General features: G+C 48.3%; 1 protein-coding gene across 2 annotated transcripts in view; it reads right to left on the reverse strand.

The window, feature by feature from the left end:
- The window catches only part of LOC140425259 (uncharacterized), a 160,678-nt gene extending 142,506 nt beyond the window's left edge, over positions 1 to 18,172 (reverse strand). For both annotated transcript variants that reach the window (XM_072509381.1, XM_072509382.1), the window contains exon 1: positions 18,012 to 18,172. The gene's annotated coding sequence lies outside the window, so the exon portion shown is untranslated. The remainder of the gene's footprint in view (positions 1 to 18,011) is intronic.
- Between the last annotated feature and the right edge of the window lie 321 nt (positions 18,173 to 18,493).

Consider the following 18,493-nt stretch of genomic DNA (forward strand, 5'->3'; position numbering starts at 1 on the left):
ACGCTGAGGCGTTCAAAGGGGTGGGAAGCCTTCACCAGGGGCACACGGTCTGGCCGGTAGAAGTGTGGCTTGCACTCCGCACAGATCTGGCAGTCCCTGGTGACTGTCCTTACTTCCTCGACGGAGTAGGGCAGATTGCGAGCTTTGGCCAGATGTTACAATCAAGTGAACCCCGGATGACAAAGGCTGTCGTGTAGGGCCCGGAGTTGGTCCACTTGTGCGCTGGCACATGTACCTCGGGAGAGGGCGTCTGGGGGCTCGTTGATTTTACCGGGGCGATACAAGATCTCGTAATTATAGGTGGAGAGCTCGATTCTCCACCGCAAGATTTTATCATTTTTGATCTTGCCCCGCTGTGTGTTATTGAACATGAAGGCGACCGACCATTGGTCCGTAAGGAGAGTGAATCTCTTACCGGCCAGGTAATGCCTCCAATGCCGCACAGCTTCAACGATAGCTTGGGCCTCCTTTTCGACAGATGAGTGTCGAAATTCCGAGGCATGAAGGGTGCGGGAAAAGAATGCCGCGGGTCTGCCTGCCTGGTTTAGAGTGGCGGCAAGGGCGATGTCTGAAGTGTCGCTTCCTACTTGGAAAGGCAGTGACTCGTCCACTGCGCGCATCCCGGCCTTGGCGATGTCTGCTCTGATGCAGGCGAAAGCATGTTGTGCCTCGGCCGCAAGGGGGAATTGGGTGGACTGAATGAGTGGGCGGGCCTTGTCCGCATAGTTTGGGACCCACTGAGCGTAGTAGGAAAAGAACCCCAGGCAGCGTTTGAGGGCCTTGGGGCAGTGGGGGAGGGGAAGTTCCATGAGGGGGCACATGCGGTTGGGGTCGGGCCCGAGAAGTCCGTTTTGGACTATATAGCCGAGAATGGCTAACCGGGTCGTGCTGAACACACACTTCTCTTTGTTGTAGGTCAGATTGAGAAGAGTGGCAGTGCGGAGGAATTTATCAAGGTTGGCATCGTGGTCCTGCTGGTCATGGCCGCAGATGGTGACATTATCTAAGTACGGAAAGGTTGCCCGCAAACCGTACTGGTGGACCATTCGGTCCTTCTCTCTTTGGAAGACCGAGACGCCATTTGTGACACCGAAAGGGACCCTAAGGAAGTGGTAGAGGCGACCGTCCGCCTCGAAGGCAGTGTATGGCCGGTCCGATTTCTGGATGGGGAGCTGGTGGAAGGTGGATTTCAGGTCAATTGTTGAGAAGACCCGATACTGCGCAATCTGATTGACCATATCAGATATGCGTGGGAGGGGGTACGCGTCGAGCTGCGTGTACCGATTGATGGTCTGGCTGTAGTCCATAACCATCCTGTGTTTCTCCACAGTTTTAACCACTACCACTTGGGCTCTCCAGGGGCTGTTGCTGGCCTCGATAATACCCTCCTTAAGCAGCCGTTGGACTTCGGACGTGATGAAGGTCTTGTCCTGGGTGCTGTACCGTCTGCTCCTAGTGGCAACGGGCTTGCAATCCGTAGTTAGATTGGCAAAAAGGGAGGGGGGATTGACCTTGAGGGTCGCGAGGCCGCAAACGGTAAGGGGGGGTAAGGGCCCGCCGAATTTGAGGGTGAGGCTCTGGAGGTTGCACTGGAAGTCCAAGCCCAACAGGAGTGCAGCGCAGAGATTAGGAAGGACATAGAGGCGGAAGTTACTAAATTCTACGCCCTGGACCGTGAGGGTGACTGTACAAAAGCCTCGGATCGGGACGGAGTGGGATCCGGAGGCTAGGGAGATCCTTTGATTGGCAGGGTGGACCGTGAGGGAGCAGCGCCTTACCGTATCTGGGTGAACGAAGCTTTCGGTGCTCCCGGAGTCCAGCAGGCACGAGGTCGCGTGGCCGTTGATTTTAATCGTCGTCGACGCGGTGGCCAGGTTGTGCGGGCGAGATTGGTCCAGCGTCATCGAAGCGAGCTGCGGGTAGCCATCGGATGCTTCGGGTGGCGAGTGTATGCGGTTCCGATGTCGGGATGTCCGGAGACCCTGTGGGGGACAAGATGGCGGCGCCCATGGTGCGCATTGCGGGATCGGGACAAGATGGCGGCACCCATGGTGCGCACATTGCGGGGTCGGGACAAGATGGCGGCGCCCATGGGGCACACGTGGCCGAAGGGGGACAAGATGGCGGCGCCGATTGGTTGCACATGGACCCGGGAGAAGATGGCAGCTGCCATTGTGAGTCTGGCGTGGGGGAGGGGGCGATAGCAGGCGCGATCGCAGCGACTGCGCGGGGCTGGCACACAGCCGCGAAGTGGCTCTTTCTACTGGGGGCTTTACAAACGGCAGTGCGGGCCGGGCAGTGTTGGCAGGGGTGCTTCTGCTGACCGCAGAAGTAGCAGCCGGGATCCCCGGGGTGCGCGGATCGGCGTGCGGCGCAGGCATATTGGGAAGGCAGGGCCCCGGCTGAGGAGGTCGTCGGTGGGGTCCCGGTGGGTTGGAAGAAGTAGAAGGGTGGGCAGCGCGGCGGGACGGGTACGATTGTGCGTTACGGGATGCGACCATCATGGAGAGCGCCAAGGTTTTCGTCTCCGCCAGTTCGAGCGTGGCCCCTTCCAGTAATCGTTCTCGGATGCGGTCCGACGCAATCCCCGTCACGAAGGCATCGCGCATGAGGAGATTTGCGTGCTCGCCGGCCGTAACGGCCTGACAATCACAGTCCCGGACGAGTGGAATTAGGGCCCGCCAGAAGTCTTCGATGGACTCACCAGGTAGTTGCAAGCGGGTGGCGAGTACATGCCTGGCGAAGAGCGTGTTCGCCTTCTGCGCGTAGTGTTCCTTAAGGAGTTCCATTGCTTTTGTGTAATTCGTGGCGTCTTGGATCAACGGGAACACGCTGGAGCTCAGTCTGGAGTACAGGACGTTTATCTTCTGAGCCTCCATTGGCTCGGGATCCGCAGCCTTGATGTAGGCCTCAAAACATGCTAGCCAGTGAGTAAAGTCTTCTCTGGCGTAGGGTGAGTGCGGATCCAGCTGCAGGCGATCGGGCTTAATTCTGATATCCATTTTGTGGAAAATCTGACTGTAATAAATTGATGCATGATCAATTGCACAAAGACTAAAGTTGGGTACAACTGTGGCTTTATTACAGTCAGATGCGTGGCCTCCTGCTGCAGCTGGCGAAGTGGCAGGGCACTGGAGGTCATGCATATTTATACAGTTCTCCATGGGCGGAGCCAGCCGGCAGGAGGTACCGGCGAACCTGTAGTGCAGGTCCTGTAGTTACATCTCCCGCACGGTAGCATTGTGGATAGCCAGTGCAGACTCGATGGGCCGGGTGGCCTCCTTCTGCACTGTAAATTCTATGATGGTTACAGTGGTTCACCACAGAGGGGTAAAGTGATAACGGTGACAGGGAGCAGGAAACTATTCCGCTTACGGGACGGACAGGGGCCATCTAGGACGTCCTTTGATTTCAATAGTTTGGTGGACATAAAGAACGAACCCTCAAGATGTAAATGGCTGATTTAAAGAGCAGTGGGAATGAGAAACCCCCAATTCGATTGGTTACATGGAATGTAATGGGTTATGGGGACCAAGTTAAACGTGCAAGTGTTTTCTCTCATTTAAAAAGTTTGAGAGCCAATTTGGTGCTGCTGCAAGAAACCCACCAACGGGTAAGAAACCAAATTAGACTTCAGACGAGTTGGGTTAACCAGGTATCTCACTCGAGCTTTGATAGCAGAGCTTAAGGGGTGGCAATACTTATTAATAAAAAGGTTTGATTCCAGAAGGATAAGGTGGTAATAGACCGGGGGGGCAGATATGTCATAGTTATGGGAACTTCGGAAAGTAAATCGGTGCGAGTGAACGCTTATGCCCCAAACTGGGATGACATGGAGTTTATGAAGAAGATACTAGCTGTGACACCTGATATCGATATACATCAGCTAATTTTAGGAGGAGATATGAATTGTGTTCTCAAACCCAAATTGGATCGATCCAAGTTGAAGTCGTTGGCCCTTTAGGAACTACAGAATAAAGTGTTGTCTAAAACAGGAGTTGGGGAGGGGATGGTCTTGGAAATATATAAGGAACTGATGGAGTGAGAAGGGGTCCCAATTGGGGAGGTGAAGAGGAAGTGGGGGGAAGAGCTGGGAGGGGGGTTGGAAGTCAGATTGTGGGAGAAGGCCCTGAGGAGAGTCAATGCATCCTCATTGTGTGCCAGACTTAGCCTGATCCAGTTTAAGGTGGTCCACAGGGCTCACATGACTGTGACCCGGATGAGCAGATTTTTTGAGGAGGTGGAGGACAGGTGTGGGCGATGTGGGGGAAGTCCTGCGAACCATGTACATATGTTTTGGGGGTATCCGAGGCTGAGGGGATTTTCAGATGTCATGCCAGAGGTCCTGGAAGGGAGGGTGACTCCGAGTCCAGAGTTGGCAATATTTGGAGTGTCGGAAGATCCGGGAGCCCAAGGGGGGAGAGAGGCCGACGTTTTGGCCTTTGCCTCCCTGGTGACCCAGAGACGGATTTTGCTGGGATGGAGGAACTCGGAGCCTCCAAATTCGGGGGTCTGGGTCAGTGACATGGCAGGGTTTCTTAGGCTAGAGAAAATTAAGTTTGCCTTAAGGGGTTCACTACAGAGGTTCGCTCGGAAGTGGCAGCCATTCATCGACTTCTTCAAGGAAAAGTGACCGTCAGCAGAGGTGGGGGGGGGGGGGGGGGGGCATGGAGGTGACATATAAGGGCAGGGAATCTAGTGTATGGGTAGTTAGGGTTTAGGGATGGGGGGAGTTGGGTATGTTATTATGGGGTTTTTGAGTATGTTGGATCTCTTTGTTTAGAATATTAAAAATGTTAAAACTATAAATGCCTCAATAAAATATTTTCTAAAAAAAAAGAAGAAGCAAGCTGTCTCTCGGGAGATAATACAGATTCAAGAATCAGAAGGTAAGTTAGTGTCGACACTGGAACATTTGAAGATTTTTTATAAGAAACTTTTATCAATTGGAAACACCGAGAGAGAAATTGGATATGCGGAGTTTTCTGGAGGAGTTAAGTTTTCCTAAGATAAAAGAGGAAGATCAGGAAGGGGTGGAGATATCATTGGAAGTGAATGAAGTAAAAACAAAAGGGAACACAGTCCCCTCAGTGCCGAGAAACACATGGCCATTTCATGTTCAATAAGGAGACTGAAAGGGGAACGTGCAGTCGAGGCCGCACAGCCCAGTTTTCTACAGTGGGGAACTTTGCATTGTAGCAAGAGGTCATTTTGCCATTTTTAAATTGTGTCCCGATCTCCTAGGCCCCCAAAACAATCCCCGACCTCCCCCAAAGCAACCCCAGCCCAATCATGTGCATGCAAAAAATGCCAGCTTGGCAGTGCCAACCTGGCAGTACCCATGCCAGCTAGCAGTGCCACCTGGGCATCACCAGACTGGCATGCAGGTGGCACTGCCAGGGTGCCAGGTTGGCACTGCTAGGGTACCCAGGTGCCATCAGCAGTGCCAGGGCACCACACTGTTCAAAGGGCATATAGCTGGGGGCCTCCAATCCCCTTGGAGATCCCGAGTACCAATCTGTCTGGTCCCCTGTGCTGAATGGCGCTCACCCAAGGTCTCTGAGGCAAATGGGTTGAATCCCAAAGCCTCAAGTAGCTTGGGAATCTGCACATTAGAGTGAGGCTTACTTCCTTGCTCTAATATGCAGATTTGCCAAAAAATGATTGCGTTGATTCTCGCGAGGCGCTGCAAGCCAGGTAGATCCCAGGAACGTGGTCTCCTGGCTTTATACAGTCACACTGCGCTGCGGCGAGCTACTTTTCCGGCACAGCAAGGCCGTTGGATCATGCCCTTGATCACCATTAGCTGTTAAAGGAATGGTGTGAAAGGGAGGTGATGGTTTTTACTATTGGGAAAGAATTTGTTGTTGTTATTGTTTGTGTTTATGTATCATTTTTAAAAACTGATTAAAATAGAACCTGGGAACTGAAAATTTCACACCATATCGCAATTCTCCGTCATCTCATAAATGATGTCAATGCGTTCATCTCCGCACATACAGTAAACATCATTGGCGTATTATTAGTGGGCATGACCCGGGATTCTCCGGGGCCTTTGCAAGCCGCCGCCTCCACGGGGGGAAATCCCTGATGGCAAGGCTAGCTTGTGCCTTTAAAAATCGGGAAACAGGTGCCATGGCTGATGCGGGAGAGAGAGGTAGTAGGTGCAGAGGCGTGATCATGGATAGCTGGTCCTGACACTGAATAGGGGAGAGGGGGGGGGGGGGGGGGCATGGGGTCGGAATCTCACAGAGCTCGGTGTACAGGTGTATCTGCGCCGTCACGGAGGCCCCAGATGCCCGGTCGGCACAATACATCAATTTAATGTGTACCGAGTCCACCGGGATGGCTGGCCCAAGGGTAATCAACGGGATGCATGGGGTCCTATGAGCACTTGCAGATGACAGGCCAGTCTTCACAAACCAAAAGGGGTTCCATTCAATGAACGTGCAGCTGGTGTGTGACCATGAGATGTGCATCATGTACATCTGTGCCCAATACCCGGGCAGTGTGCACAACGCTTCATCCTGGCACACCCGACAGTTCCGGGACTCTTTCAGGAGCCCCCCACATCCGGCTGGGTGTTGGCTCCTGGGCGACAGGGGTTATCCGCTGAGGTCGTGGCTGATGACGCCTATCCGGAGGCCACAGACTGACGCCGAGATCCGATACAACGACGAATATTCCATGACCAGGATCGAACGGTGCTTCGACATCCTGAAGATGCAGTTCAGGCGCCTGGACCGCTCTGGAGGGGCCCTCCTGTATAAAGCTAGGATGATCTCCCACATTGCGGTGGCCTGCTGCGTCCTCCACAACATCGCAGAACAGAGAGGTGACGTGCTGCAGTAAGAGGATGAACATCAATTCTTGTCCGATGAGGAGGATTCAAGGGAAGGGCGAGGATAGATAGGACATGGGGCCCGGGCAGGTACTAGAGGCCGCACAACGTGTGCACCTGGCCTAACATACATAAGGTGTTAGTGAGGCCACACCTGGAGTATTGTGTTCAGTTTTGGTCTCCTTACTTGAGAAAGGACGTACTGGCACTGGAGGGTGTGCAGAGGAGATTCACTAGGTTAATCCCAGAGCTGTAGGGGTTGGATTACGAGGAGAGGTTGAGTAGACTGGGACTGTACTCGTTGGAATTTAGAAGGATGAGGGGGGATCTTATAGAAACATATAAGATTATGAAGGGAATAGATAGGATAGATGCGGGCAGGTTGTTTCCACTGGCGGGTGAAAGCAGAACTAGGGGGCATAGCCTCAAAATAAGGGGAAGTAGATTTAGGACTGAGTTTATGAGGAACTTCTTCACCCAAAGGGTTGTGAATCTATGGAATTCCTTGCCCAGTGAAGCAGTAGAGGCTCCTTCATTAAATGTTTTTAAGATAAAGATAGATAGTTTTTTGAAGAATAAAGGGATTAAGGGTTATGGTGTTCGGGCTGGAAAGTGGAGCTGAGTCCACAAAAGATCAGCCATGATCTCATTGAATGGTGGAGCAGGCTCGAGGGGCCAGATGGCCTACTCCTGCTCCTAGTTCTTATGTTCTTATGAGACGCTCTAATCGCCTCCAGGTTCACCAACTAGGGGGGGACTGCCCAGCAGCACGGACATCCGGGCGGCACCGGCACTGGCCCCATCGCCTCCTCCTCCCTTGGGGTGCCCGATAGCCACCATGCTACTCCATGGGATGAGGGTGCGGGCAGTGCTAACCCCTGAGGCTTCCCCACCACCTCGCACTGCCAAACCTGAAGGCCCGCTCCCTTCTCGACCAGGGTCGCCATCCTCACTGCCATGGAGCATAGGGAGTAGACCAACTCCATCTGAGACTGCCACATCACCCAGTGTCCGTGCCAACACCTTCTAGATCAGTGCCAGCACCCAGGCAATGCCACCAATGCTCTCAGTGATGACTTGCTGGGACTGGGCCACACTCTGGAGCGCCGCTGCAAGTCCAAGTGACTCTGGTACATGGCTGTCTGTGATAGGGCAGCTCTGTCCTGGGCTTCTGCCACTGCTTTCAAAGATTGCCCCCAGGTCTTGGAAATCTTGATCCATGGCCAAAACCTTCGCCCCCACAGCCCCCAAAACAGAAGCTACCCATGTAGTGTTGGTCAGGCAGCACGCATGGTCAGCTCCATCTACTACTCCTGCATGAGGTTGGACTCATCCAACTGCATCTGCAGGGACTGGATGCTCGCCGACAACCCCTCATGCAGACTCTTGCTCTGCAACTGCATCTCCGGGCCCACTGACCCCCTCCAGACTTCTCCCTCTCTCGACGCTTGCCCTGAGGGGGAGGGGAATCAGAAAACGCAGTGTTAGACAGTCCGACACATGCAAGCTCTGCGGGTGGGTAACTGGTGGCTTCAGTAGCCAGGGCACTCAACCATGGCACCCGGTATGGGTGCCAGTATGTGGGGCAGAGTGGGGGTTTGCCCGCTCTCTGGGTGGTGGGGGGGTGGCATTACGGATGTGTGAGATGGGGGTTGGTGCTAGGGGCACAGTGCTGCCTACTCACCCTGGTCGCACTGACGAGGTTGTGCAGTTTTTCCAGCACTGCTGGCTGGTCCTCGAGGTGTTGTCCATGACGCTCAGGATCTCTGCCAACTGCACTTAGGCACGGCATATGGCAGCAGCTGGCAGCCTCCTTCCCACCCCAGGGTACAGAGTCGCCCGCCTCTCCTCCATGGCATCCAGATGGTCTCAAGTTCAGAGACCGTGAAACGGGGTGCCGCTCTCCTCAATGCCATCTTGTTGGCTGGGATGAGTGTGCGTGGGGAGTGAAATGTGTATATGTGGCTGTAGCCTGTCGGCCCCCTGAGTGTCAACTTGAACCCGGCAAATCCAGCACCATAACAATCGGTGAATTGGTCCAGGTGTGGCGCCAATTTTGCTGTCGTAGAAGTACACTAATCGTGCCCCAGCCTCAACACTCAGTTTCAAGAACAGATAATCCAGCCCACAATGTTTTAGCCACAACTGCTTTCTGCGGCAGTGAATTCCTCAGGTTTACCACTCCTTAGATGAAAAACTTTCTCCTCATCTCAGTCCTAAATGGTTTACTCCACATCCTTAGACTGACCCCTGGTTCTGGACTGCCCCGCCATCGGGAACATCCTTCCTGCATCTACCCTGTCTCGTCCTGTTAGAATTTTATAGCTTTCTATGAGATCTCCCCTCATTCTTCTAAACTCCGACGAATATAATCCTCACAAACTCAATCTCTCCTTGTGTGTCAGTAATCCCAGTAATCTGTCTGTCAAACCTTTGTTGCACTCCCTCCATAGCAAGAACATCCTTCCTCAGATAAGGAGACCGAAACTGCACACAATGTTCCAGGTGTGACCTCACCAAGGCCCTGCATAATTGCAGCAAGATATTGCTACTCTTATACTCGAATCCTCTCGCTATGATGGCCAACATACCATTTGCCTTTACGCCTGCTGCACCTGTATGTTTATTTTCAGCGACTGATGTACAAGGTCTCGATGCACAGTCTCTCTTTCAAACTGTAGCCATTCAGATAATAATCTGCCTTCCTGTTTTTGTTACCATCGTGGATAACCTCACACTTATCCACAGTATACTACATCTTCCATGCATTTGACCACTCACTCAATTTGTCCAAATCAGACTGAGACATCTCTGCATCCTCCTCACAGTTCACCCTCCCACCCAGCTTTGTGTCATCTGCAAATTTGGAGGTATTACATTCAGCTCCCTCATCTAAATATTTAATATACTTGACTGGAGTCCTAGCACTGATCCCTCCGGCACCCCACTAGTCACTGCCTGCCATTTGGAAAAAGACCTGTTTATTCCTATTCTTTATTACCTATCTGTCATCAGTTTTCTATTCATCTCAATACACTGCCTCTAATCCCATAAGCTTTAATTTTACAGACTAATCTCTCATGTGGGAATTTGTGGAAAGCCTTCTGAAAGTCCAAATAAACCACGCCCACTTGCTGTCCCTCGTCAACTCCACTACTTACATTTTCGAAGAATTCCAGTAGTTTTGTCAAGCATGAGTTCTATTTTGTAAATCCATGCTGACTATCCAATTCTGCCACTGTTTTCACTTCATCTGACTCACCCCCTTGCCACACTCCCCTACTCCCACACCTCTCATCCGAAATGGACAGGAAACCTGTCTCTAATTAAGGCCACACACCCCGCCGCCGCCCCCCCCACACACACACACACCCCAGCACCCTCCATGTGAAAATCTGAATTCTAATCAATTTTCCAACAGATGCAGGTTTCTGACTGAAAAATAGACCCAGCTCTTATTTCCCACCTCTGTAGCAAAAATGTAATCCATGGTCGCTTGCCCTGTTTACTTAAGTCCCAGTTTCCCTGTTTCCCGTTAGTTACTTGTAGTTTCAGCATGTCATGTTAAAACCGAAAGATGCACTGTCAAGCCAACTCATGGCAGATTCTATTAGATGCTCTGCTGCAGGTCATTACATTCCTTTATTTGTACAGTTATTGTAAAAAGATGCAAGGCACTTAATCATATGGTTGAGCACTCACCATTATTTGCACAAGTATGTCATTTTTAGGCCCAGGCCTTGCTTGCATGCGACTGATGAGTTGTAGGTGCCACATGGGCGTCCTGTAACAACTCAACACTCTCGCCTCACCTTGCAACTCAAGATTGCAATGGAGGTCCTCCATCCATCCCAAGAGCCTCCTGTTAGAGGATGGTTGCTCTTTTTAGTCAAAATCATGGAAATGTGGTGACTGTGGGAATGGATTCAATTATACATCAGAGCTAGAAGTTCATCAGCGAGTTCACACTGAGGAGATGCTATTCATCTGCTCCGAGTGTGGGAAGGGATTTGTTAATTCATCTGACCTGCTGACACACCAGCAAGTTCATACTGGGGAGAGGCTGTTCATCTGCCCCAAGTGTGAGAATAGATTCAAAAAGTCAAAAAACTTGTTGAAACACCAACGAGTTCACCAACTGAGGAGAGGCCATTCACCTGCTGCGAGTGTGCAAAGGGACTCAATAATTCATCTGGTCTTTCAACACACCTGCAAGCTCACAGTGGCGAGAGGCCATTCACCTGCTCAAAGTGTGGGAAGGGATTCACTTGTTCATCTTGTTCCGTTCTCCCTGTGTCTGCGTGGGTTTCCTCCGGGTGCTCCGGTTTCCTCCCACAGTCCAAAGATGTGCGGGTTAGGTGGATTGGCCATGCTAAATTGCCCTTTGTGTCCAGAAAATAAGGTGAGGTGGGGTTACGGGGATAGAGTGAAGGTGTGGGCTTAAGTAGAGTGCTCCAGTGGCCGATGCAGCCTCGATGGGCCGAATGGCCTCCTTCTGCACTGTAAATTCTATGATCTACCTGCCGAGACACCAGTGAGCTCACACTGATGAGAGACCTTTTAAATGCTCAGGTTGCGGCAAGTGTTACAGGAGTTCTGGAGAATTGAAATCCCATCAATGTGTTCACATGGATGAGAGACCATTCAAGTGCTCTTAGTGGGACTAGGTTCAGGAAAACATCTCAACTCACTGTACACACTGGAGAACGGTCATTCACCACTTGGTATGTGGGAAGGGATTCAAACATTCGTCCTGCAAAAACACCAGGGAGTTCACAAATGACAGTGATTGAATTTTTCTGTTAATCACATCAAGGATTGAATCACATTCATTGGTGTCTGTTTCTGCTGATGTTCATAAACTCCAACCCAGTTCTGGTGGTTAGTGTTCTTGATAAAAGTCAAATAAATCAGCTTTGTGTAAAAAAAAAAGTGCTCAGATTTCTGCAGCCAGATTTGAACCCAAAAGCTTCTGAGAGGTGAGAGCATGACCAACTGATTCATGTTCATAATTTGCTTATGAGTTTCCTATATCCTATTTTTGTAATTAATTTACCGGATGTGGGCGTCGTTGGTTAGACCAGCTCTATTGCCCTTCAGACGGTGGTGGTGAGCAGCCTTTTTGAACCACTGCAGTCCCTGAGGTGTAGGTACATCCAGAGTGCTGTTAGGAAGGGAGTTCCAGGATTTTGAACCAGCGTCAGTAAAGGAACGGTGATATATTTCCAAGTCAGGATGGTGAGTGACTTGGAGGGGAACCTCCAGGTGGTGGGGCTTCCAGGTGTCTGCTGCTCTTGTCCTTCTAGATGGTAGTGGTCATGGGTTTTGAAAGTGCTACCTAAGGAAGCACGGTAGCATTGTGGATAGCACAAATGCTTCACAGCTCCAGGGTCCCAGGTTCGATTCCGGCTTGGGTCACTGTCTGTGCGGAGTCTGCACATCCTCCCCGTGTGTGCGTGGGTTTCCTCCGGGTGTTCCGGTTTCCTCCCACAGTCCAAAGATGTGCGGGTTAGGTGGATTGGCCATGCTAAATTGCCCATAGTGTCCAAAATTGCCCTTAGTGTCGGGTGGGGTTACTGGGTTATGGGGATAGGGTGGCGGTGTGGACCTTGGGTAGGGTGCTCTTTCCAAGAGCCGGTGCAGACTCGATGGGCCGAATGGCCTCCTTCTGCACTGTAAATTCTATGATTCTATGATTCTATGAATCTTGGTGAGTTACTGCTGTGCATCTTGTAGATGTACACACTGCTGCCATTGTTCATCGGCGATGGACGGTTCGAATGTTTGTGGAAGGGGGAGTAATCAAGCGGGCTGCTTTGTCCTGGATGGTGTTGAGCTTCTTGAGTGTTGTTGGAGATGCACTCATCCAGGCAAGTATACAGTATTCCATTATACTCCTGACCTGTGCCTTGTAGATGGTGGAGGATCAGGTGGAGGATCAGAGGTGAGTTACTCGCCGTAGGATCCCTAGCCTTTGATCTGCTCTGGTAGTCACAGTATTAATATGACTAGTGTAGTTCAGTTCTGATCAATGGTAAGCCCCAGGATGTTGACTGTAGAGGATTCAGCAATGGTAATACCATTGAATGTCACGGACTGATAGTTAGATCCTCTCTTGTAGGAGATGGTCTTTTCCTGGCACTTGTGTGGTGCAATGTAACTATATCAGGCATGCGTTCATGTCTAGATATTGGGCGCAGTTTGAAATACCTTCACGTGCCATTACAGCAGATTAACAACTTTGTTACAGTGCACATAGGAATTCAACGCAATTTCATTTGCATGAGGGGATTTTTACAACAAAATGCTTCACAATGAAGATAAGAAGGTTTTCAGAAAGGCAGGTTTACCATCCTTCTTTCATATATTACAGATTGGAATAGGCAAACACCGAGGAGAGCTCCAAGATAAGCACATGACCTAGATACCGGTATCTTAAAAATTAATTAAAAACAGAAAAACATTTTTCACTCTCCAACTACCTTGTGCTTTGATGAAAATCTATGGTTTTCAACAAATAGAAACTAGCAAGTGAAGCAAGACAGCCTCCAAACATCTTGGCTTAACTCTTGTCTGTTAAGAACAACTGGTGTGGTTATACTAAAGATCTTCGGTTCTTCCATGTTGAATCACCCCACCTTTTGCACCAGATTTAGAGTATGGAAAAACTGAAAGACCCCAGTGCATCATGCCAGCAACTTAAATTCCTGAAGAATTTAAATTACAGTTTAGGAAATTGCTACACCAATCGACAGTTGATCAATAAAAATACAATGCCTTTTTCAGTTAATATTTGGCACATAACGCAAGAAACCCAGTGCCACTGGCCAGGTCCGTTTTTACAAATTGCAAAGCTAATGCCATATGACATCAAATATACTGTCTAAAATTTGTTAGCAACTTTCCAATATGATGCAGAGCCTGTAAAATGTATTAAATATTCTACTTTCCATTTTTCCTTCCATTCTTCCACTATTACTATGAAGATTTAAGTGCTGTCAGTTTCTAGATGACCAGTTCAAAATCACTCAACCAAGAGAGGTGATTGGAAAGCACTTAAGTCTGTTTGAAGTGGTCCAGGAGCTGTCAATCAAAGCTTGATGTTTATAAACATTGGCTTTAGAGCACTTCAAAGTTACTCAACCCTAAAGGAACATGAATGGAACAATGCTGACAGCTGGAGGATGTGGAAGTTATCAATCAAAGCAGAGTAAAATCAATATCAAGATAAATGAAGGAATGGCTTGGAGATCAAAGATGTGAGGGAGTTTAAAAACAGCTGACTGGTTTTCTCTTTGCAGGAATTGACAGGGTTTCAGCCAGCAGGTGTATTGCCCAGGTGAGTGTTAAGTTTTCCGACCTGTCAGAATTTCTCCAAATGGAGAAAATCAAATTCGCCAACCGGGGATCGGAAGATGGCTTCTTCAGAACATGGGAGCCATTTACTCCACTGTTCCGGGACCTGTTTGTAGCCAACAAACAAACAAATAAATAATCAACTAGCCAAGAGCTAGGGGAAAGTAGCCAGAAGATGAGAAAAGAGAAGGAAGGGAGGAAGACTCGGGGGGGGGGGGGGAGATAGTGTAAGAAGGGGTAGCCAAACACAACAGAAAAGAAAGGGAGCTGCAGAGAGGGAGAGGGGGCTGGGGGTATGGAAGAAGGGTGGGGGGGCAATGAACAGCAGAGGGGAATCCGATGGGGTGAAAGACGAGGGAACACAAGCTGGGAGGAGAGCAAGGGAAATGACAACGACCATGATGAACACAGCATGGCAACAGAGCGTAAGAAAGTACAGGAGGAAGGATCGAGAGAAGGCTGAAGTGGAAGCAAACACACTTCAACAACAGCGAGAACTGACCGGGAGAAGCAAGCAACATCAGGGGCGCCGCCCAGGCACCCCCCACCCAGTTTTATATTTGTCTTGCCGGTGTATGTAAGCTCTTTGGTAAAAAAACTGATGAAAAGGGGGGGGGGAAGTGACATGTATAATGTAATTGTCTCTCCAGTGCTTCTATGTATATACCCATCCCCGGCTTTTACTTTCCCATCCCTTGTTCTTTTTTTATTTATGTGGGATTTTTTATCTATATAATGTTTTTGTTTTTATTATGCGCTTTTTTGTTTCTCTTTGTGTACACCTGTAAGTATACCATGTGCAAAAAACCCAATAAAAAACGTTTTCTTAAAAGGTGAGTGTTAAGGCAGTATTTATTTTTCACTGCCTCTATCTGGACTGCTCTTTAGCGTCTTGATAGGGATCTCTCTTCTGGGAGCTTCCTTACAGGTTCTATGTTTTGGGTGGGCTTCCTGATAGGGGTCCCTTTTCTGGGGAGGGGCTTCCTGACAAGGGTTTCTGTTCTGGGGGGCTTCCTGACCGGGGTCACTTTTCTAGGGGTCGGTGTTTTTTTTTCTTATTTAGGGGATCTCTGGGGAGGATCTCTTATTCAGGGGATCTTTGTGTGGGGACTCAAGCCACTGGTGGGGGAGTAGGGGGGATCCATAAAATCCAGGGATGGGGGGCTGAATTGCACCGCCATTGGCGAGGAGATACCAGTACCCCGTGCTACATGTGACTAGTGTTAATGTTCCAACATATAACACCATTTACATGATCATATTTTAAGAAAGTATATGGGGAAATATTTTATATTGGAAGCACTTACCTTTTTCGCAAATAGAGCGAGTGAGTTGTCTTTATTCCTCAGAAGCCAATGGGGCAATTTTTTTCTATAGCTGGTCATATGGGAGTGTCTGCCATTAGTTAGACTTGCCCTTGCACATTTATGTTTCTTAATTTTGTGTAATACAAGTTACTGAAATTGCAATATTTTTAGTTTCTAATCTACTAGAGAAGATTAATAAAGGACCATCAATTATATGTCAATGTAACGGTATGATATTTAAACGATAAGATTTAGTTACATATATTTTTACAGTAACATTTAAGTAAGTGTGGTTAATTAAATTCTGTAAGAATTGAAAAGATTTTGCTGTTAGAAAAAATAGAAGTTCTTTAAAATTGAGATATTGTACAACCAGTTTTGAATAAAATGAACACAAAACACATACATAACTTCATTCAGTGCATGTCCCTATCTGATTGAATGATGACAAATCTCTGGTTTAGCTCAATGGGCTAGACAGCTGGTTTGTAATGCACAACAAGGCCAGCAGCGCGGGTTCAATTCCCGTACCAGCTTACCCAAACAGGTGCTGGAATGTGGCGACTAGGGCTTTTCACAGTAACTTCATACTTGTGACAATAAAGGATAATTATTATTACATAATTTGAAAATAAATTTATGTGAGGTGGCTCCAAAGACAGCAGTTTTTTTAAAGTTGGCTTTGCAGTGGGTTTTATTTACCTACATAAGATTGATCATTAAATAAATAAATATGTTAGTTCTATAAATAAATGTCCACTTATGAAAAATAGTTGTTCCTGCACATTTTATACATATTTTAAAAAACACCTGCATAACCATTTAGGATACATCACAGAATATAAAAACTCTTCCCTCAGATTCAGCATTGTTTAAAATTCTGTTCATCACCTGTAAAGTGCTAAACAACTCCTGAATATAAGGCAGTTACTGTGGCTAAAAATTGCTATTTTCATTCTGAATGCTTTTTCAGTGAAAAGAGCAGGCTTATAGCCAGAAAGTCCTAAAACACCGAACAAATGCGCAATCCAGCTGTCAGCATTTCTCTCACTTTGTCACAGGTAGTCAGTCCTTGGCTTTCCTACCAATTTACAGCACCTCTAAAAGGTTCCAAAGTTCGTGTTTTACCTTGTGTGCAATAAGACATAAATCATAATTGATAGCTTGCAGAATAAGTAGATTAAAGTAGCACAGATTGTTTCACTAATCCATACTGGGAGCTTTGTCCATAACTGTGTGTGCTGGGAGTTGTGGGCACATGAACTGCGGGTTTCAGTTGTTTCTTTTTCAGCTATTGTAATGAACACAAGCTCAAGGCCATTCAGAAAACCTCTTGGATACATTTTATATATAGAAAATAGTAAATTTAATAATTCTGTTGTAAATCGTATGGTTTGAAAGTATCTATTATGTGGCAAACCTTTTAAGTAGTCGGTTTTTCAGCTAGGGAAAGTACAATTTGGTAGTGGAAACAAGTTTCGAAAATGTGAATTAAAATTTTTTTTTTTATTGATAGCTTTGTTGCCGATTTTGATTATTAGTTTTTTCCTAATTGAGGCCTTTCACTCTTAATTGCTATTCGTCGGCTGTTAAGTTAATTTGTGATTTGTTGCTCTTTTACAAGATAACATTTGAGTCAATCAGGACTTGTCGTAGCCGAAATGAGACGACCATTGTTCAATGTGACAGCTTCTAAATGTACTCGGCATTTATTTTATTAATTTCATATGTAGGATAGATTGCACGCAAAAGAAAGTGTGTACCTTATATTCATAAGCATTGTACAAATTCAACTGCGATGGCATGCTACTGGAATATACAAGCACGTCTTGTCTGTTCTGGGATTCTTGTGTAGCTGGAGGTAGAAGGTTCAGTTCCCTCACAATGATACTGTTGGGCTTCTCCCACTCACTGTCTACCGTAACTTTGAAGGAGAAGGAACACAAACCTGGGAAGCACCGGATTTTTGTGGCTTTCCCCTACAATTACCCCGTACAAGCAAGATATCTCCTTGCCGAAACTGAAACCCCGTTATTCTCTACAGAGGCAAACGCAATCCACGTTCTTTCAATACAGATAAACTGGATGAACTTTTGTTTTCATAACTGACAACTGTTTACAACCCTAGGCTTCATTTGGCATAAAATTGAGTTTTGATCAATACAATGATAATTAATACATGAATAAGACAGAATCTGCATTTAATTTACAACCAATCTATATTATATTGTTTTAAATTGCAATTTTAAACAACCCTAACACCATCCATCCCCACATAAAAGATCCGAACCAAACGATGAAGAGAAATCCAGTGTCTGAATAAAATAGCTGATTTAAGATTGGGTGACAGCAAGCGAGGCTTGCTAATAACGATACTGCTACTGTTAAACCACAAGGAATGTTTCAGTTGTCCTACCTTCTGCAAAAAGTAAATAACACCAATTTTAAAAATAATCTACTGACACTATCAACCCGAATACAAGTGAAGAGGTTAATGAACAACTCACCGGGTAGAGGCAGCTTCGCAACGCGCCTATCGCATCAACACATGTATGGCCAACAAAATTAGACACCTTTTTGTCTGCTTCTGGCAGGTGAAAATGAGACAGACCGGTTTAAAACACGAAGTTACTTGTCCTGTTCTCAGAAGCGCAACCAGTTCCTTCCAGCTCGCGATCCGAAAGCCAAGCGCACCCTCCGCTGTCACTCACCCCCGGGGAGGCGGAGTCCCATTGCACCTGCCCGCCCCCCCTCCGCTGTCACTCACCCCCGGGGAGGCGGAGTCCCATTGCACCTGCCCGCCCCCCCTCCGCTGTCACTCCCCCCGGGGAGGCGGAGTCCCATTGCACCTGCCCGCCCCCCCTCCGCTGTCACTCACCCCCGGGGAGGCGGAGTCCCATTGCACCTGCCCGCCCCCCATCCGCTGTCACTCACCCCCGGGGAGGCGGAGTCCCATTGCACCTGCCCGCCCCCCCTCAGCTGTCACTCA

The sequence above is a fragment of the Scyliorhinus torazame genome, chromosome 6, assembly GCF_047496885.1.
Source record: "Scyliorhinus torazame isolate Kashiwa2021f chromosome 6, sScyTor2.1, whole genome shotgun sequence".
Lineage (NCBI taxonomy): Eukaryota > Metazoa > Chordata > Chondrichthyes > Carcharhiniformes > Scyliorhinidae > Scyliorhinus > Scyliorhinus torazame.